The sequence below is a fragment of the Saimiri boliviensis genome, chromosome 12 (assembly GCF_048565385.1).
Source record: "Saimiri boliviensis isolate mSaiBol1 chromosome 12, mSaiBol1.pri, whole genome shotgun sequence".
In the NCBI taxonomy this organism is placed as follows: Eukaryota; Metazoa; Chordata; class Mammalia; order Primates; family Cebidae; genus Saimiri; species Saimiri boliviensis.
In genome coordinates, this window is record NC_133460.1 from 9,585,885 (window position 1) to 9,590,300 (window position 4,416).

Below are 4,416 nucleotides of genomic sequence, written 5' to 3' on the forward strand. Positions count from 1 at the left end.
AATGCATAAGCCACAGCCATTGGCTGAGAGCTGGGAAGGCTGGGTCTGAGGCTGTGGTGCTGGCATCAGAGGCCCCAGCGGAGACCCAGCTTGCTGGCGCTCCTGCTCAACACCACAGTCTCTGCCTGGAGTTGGAGGCAGCTGCCTCCCTGGGATCACAGGCTCTGCGTTTACACTGAAGCTCTGGCAGAGGCTCATAGGGTGTATTTTTAAGTCAGAGATGCGGTTCCAAAGGGAGCTATCAGGAGAGACTTCCACAAAATCTGTGCTACTGCCTGCTTTCCTAACCCTTGCTGTGGCTTCAGCCCCATTCTCTGACCAGCTAGCTGTTCTGCCTCCCTAGGTGCAGGAAACAAGGTAATGAGGCAATGAAAAGTCCCCAGAGAGGGGTAACCATGGACGTTGTATAACAGGCAAGGTAGCAAGGACCTCATTACACGGCTCCCACAAAGGCACCTGTCTGCCTGATGACTCCAAACCTCTCCAACACCACAAACACTGAGTCATTCAGGGGAATGAGGTCTGCAAAACTCTCCCAGGACAGGGTCTGACGTGCCTCACTCTTCCCCACAAGGTGTGGGCCTGCAGTGTTTTGTCTGCCGACATACCTTTCTCTACCTGCCGAAACCTCCCCATCACCTCCCAGTCCACTTCTAGCACCATGCCCTCTGTGAAGCCTGTTTCAGGGGCTCTTTGCCTGCTCTATCCGCACAGTGGAATTTTCTGGGGCACTTTAAGACAGAAACTGACGTCTGAGGCCCATCCCTGGAGATTCTGGGCTGTTCTGGGCCCAGGCTGGCTTCGGTGATTCTAACAGGAAGCCTGCGTGAACACCTTCGGCTCTTGTTGAAGACACCTCTCCTCCACCTCTGGTCACCTGTTGCACCTTTTCTGGACGTGTCCATATGGTACTCATTTTGTTATATCACAGTTGCTTGTGAAAAAAGCAACTCTTCAGCTCTACCCCTAATATCCCCCAAGAGCAGGGACCGTGTCCAATTCATCTTTTTTGAGATGGAGTCTTGCTCTGTCACCCAGGCTAGAGGGCAGTGGTGCCATCTCAGCTCACAGTAACCTCCTCCTCCCGGGTTCAAGTGATTCTCCTGCTTCAGCCTCCTGAGTTGCTGGGATTACAGGCTTCTGCCACCATGCCCAGCTAATTTTTTATTTTTTTTTTTGAGACGGAGTCTCACTCTGTCGCCCAGCCTGGATTGCAGTGGCATAATCTAGGCTCACGGCAACCTCCGCCTCCCAGGTTCAAGAGATTCTACTGCCTCAGCCTGGCAAATAGCTGGCACTACAGGCGCAGGCCACCATGTCCGGCTAAACTTTTTTGTATTTTTAATAGAGATGGTTTCACCATGTTGGCCAGACTGGTCTTGAACTCCTAACCTCAAGTGATCCACCCGCCTTGGCCTCCCAAAGTGCTGGGATTACAGGCGTGAGCCACCGTGCCCGCCCTGCCTAATTTTAAATTTTTTTGATAGAGACGGGGTTTTGCCGTGTTGGCCAGGCTGGTCTCCAACTCCTGACCTCAAATGATCCACCAGCCTCTGCCTTCCAAAGTGCTGGGATTACAGGCGTGAGCCACGGCGCCTAGCCTCCAATTCATCTTTCAATTGTGCACAGGGCATTCCCCCTCACGGCCGTTTCCAAAGTTCCAGAATGCTTTCCCTCAACAGACCTCACAGTCTCCGGAAGCAGGGCTGGGGAATAAATGGCAAACTAGGAATCTTACCTAGGCCTTCCCAGTTAAGACTAAGTTAAAATGGGTTCCCATGAGACTGCCTGGCTCATGCAGATGAAAGGCTAACATGTTTTTAGAAACAACTTGCACTAGCCTCTCCTGTTCCAAAAGGCTGTCTGGTCAGAATGGTGGTAGGTCACCTTAGGAAGGAAAAGACGTTGTCCTGTTTGTCAGATACAGTTAGCAAAGGTTCAATTTAAAAGAAAAATCCTCTAAGAAGTTAAAAATAAAAGTGCGGGGAGATTCCCATGACATCCATTTTTATGTATTTTCCCTTTCTCTTACATTTCCCATGAGGCAAACTTTCTAAAACAGTCTTAGTCTTTTCAAGTTTACAAAAGGCAGCACCTAGACTACCTGAATAAAAATGACAGCGGTGACCGGAAGAAGAGCGTGCCTCTCCCACGTGCACCCTGCCTCGGCTCCATGCTGTCTCGGGGTCTCGGCTACTCACTTAGCGGGGATTTCTGGAGTGCCAGGAACGCAAACCCCAACAAGATCCAATCCATGCCTCCCCAGAGTGCACAGTCCAGAAAGAAACCCGGCGAACAAGCAGCAATTATCCCCTAAGGAGATGGCTTCATCCGCGCGACAGACAGACACCACAGACACCAAAGGCCTGCCCCACGCCCTTGACAGCGAGGCTGTCCCAGTCCTACTGGAGCGTGGAACCGGCTTGGGACAGGACCAGGACACATGGGACACGATGCACACACGCGTCCTGACGGTGGGCGCGGAGAATGCGGCCCCGGCTGCTGCCACAGGCCCCTCCGCCGGCACCAGCGGCTCCCCTTTCCCGCCCCCACACAGGGGAGAGGGCAGCAAACACCCGCTGCCGACAGTGGGCCCTGGATTCGGATTCGGTGACTCCTGGGAACAAGGAGGTGGGAGCAGGCGAACCCCCCCCCAGGGGGGGCTTTGCCACCGCGCGCCAGGCGTCCCCGCGGCCGAGAACCGGCGCCTCTCCGCAGGTGCGCGTTGGACGCCTGCGTCCCTCAGGCCCGGGGCTGTCCGGCGCTGCACATCCACCTCCCGGGCGCGCAGAGGGCCCGGCCCGTGCCGAGTCTGGGCAGGGCTGAGCTTCCCCGCGCGGCGCCGGCTCAGGCACTGCCCGCAGTGCGGGACACGCCCAGGACTTCAGTGGGAGCCGGCGCTGCGGGAGCGGCACCTGCAGGGAGCGCCGCGAGCCGAGGCTGCGTCGGGAGGGGCGGGCGCGGCCGGCTGGATTGCGGGGCCGAGGGAGGGGTCTGCAGGCCAGGCGAGAGCTGGGAGCGGCCCAAGGCCGGAGCCGGCCGGCGGTGGTGGGAAAAGCGGACCCATGTGGCGACCGCAGGCCTAGGGAACGAGCGCGCGAGCGGCGGGTCCCGGCGGCACTCACCGAGCCTAGGCGCCGGGGCGGCGGCGGCCGGTGCGCGGCCCTCTCGCGGCGTCCCCTCCCTTGGCCACCTGGGCTCCGCTCCAGCCTAGCAGGGGCGGCGGCACTGACAGCTGCGTGGCCACCCTGGAGGGGAGGGGGTGCCTGCTACCCACGACTGGCGGACGCACCCGCCGCTACGGCTCCTCCAGGGGGCGCGGCGGTTCGCGCGTGCGCAGTCTGTCGCCCCTGCAGGTGCCCGGTCCACCCCCGGCCGCCTCGGCCGCTCCGGCCAGCCCAACCCCGCGCCTGCGCAGTGCCTTGTGCATGTCGTCCGTGCCCGGCAGAGGGCGCGCTGGCTTGCGCGTGCGTAGTCTGCCACCTTGCGGGACGCGGCTCGCCCCTGGCCACTTGGCAGCTCGCGCCTGCGCACTGCCCTGCGCCAGCGCCTATGTCCGGCAGGGGGCGCGTAGTGGCGGTGGCGGTGGCGGTAGCGGAGCGGGCGGGGGCGGCGGCCTCTCACAGGAGTGACTGCGCGCGTGCGTTTCCGAACGGTGAAAGGCTTCACACCGGGAAATTCGACTTTGGCGGTTTTTCCATTTCCCCTTACGCACTGTCTTACCTTGGTGTCTCGTCGCTCGTGGCACCGAGGGAAGCGCTTCTTCGCCTCTGGCCAGGCTCTGGGGCTCGACAGAAGGCGAGGCGGTGGCGAGGAACCTTCTGGAATTCAGCCATCGGGACCGGCGTCGAGTTTACAGGAGAAGGCGGGGTGTCCCGGGATGAGCGGAGTCGCCTGCAGTTAAGGAGCGAGGGAGACCTCGCGGGTCCTCAGCCAGGTAGGAGTCTCCTCAGGCTGGAGGGGATCGGACCTTGTCAGGGTCACCTGGAGGGAAGGTCCGGGGAGGGTCGGGGTCACCTGAGGCGCGGGTTCTGGGGAGGGTCGGAGTCACCTGGGGGGAGGGTTCCGGGAGGATGGGGGGGGTCACCTGAGGGGAGGGTCCCGGAAGGGTCGGGGTCACCTGGGGGGAGGGTCTGGGAGGGTCAGGGTCATCTGAGGGGAGGGTCCCGGAAGGGTCGGGGTCACCTGAGGGGAGGGTCCTGGGGAGGGTGGGGTCACCTTGAGGCAAGGGTTCTGGGGAGGGTCGGGGTCACCTGAGGGGAGGGTCCTGGGGAGGGTCGGGGCCCCCTGAAGGGAGGGTCTAGGGAGGGTGGGGTCACCTTGAGGCAAGGGTTCTGGGGAGGGTCGGGGTCACCTGAGAGGAGGGTCCTGGGGAGGGTGAGGTCACCTGCGGGGAGGGTCCCAGAAGGGTCGGGA

At 61.0% G+C, this 4,416-nt stretch overlaps 1 protein-coding gene across 4 annotated transcripts in view; it reads right to left on the bottom strand.

The window, feature by feature from the left end:
* ABCA3 (ATP binding cassette subfamily A member 3) overlaps positions 1-3,392 on the bottom strand; it is a 66,846-nt gene extending 63,454 nt beyond the window's left edge. For all 4 annotated transcript variants that reach the window (XM_074381760.1, XM_039478116.2, XM_039478115.2 and 1 more), the window contains exon 1: positions 3,126-3,392. The gene's annotated coding sequence lies outside the window, so the exon portion shown is untranslated. The remainder of the gene's footprint in view (positions 1-3,125) is intronic.
* Positions 3,393-4,416: the final 1,024 nt, after the last annotated feature.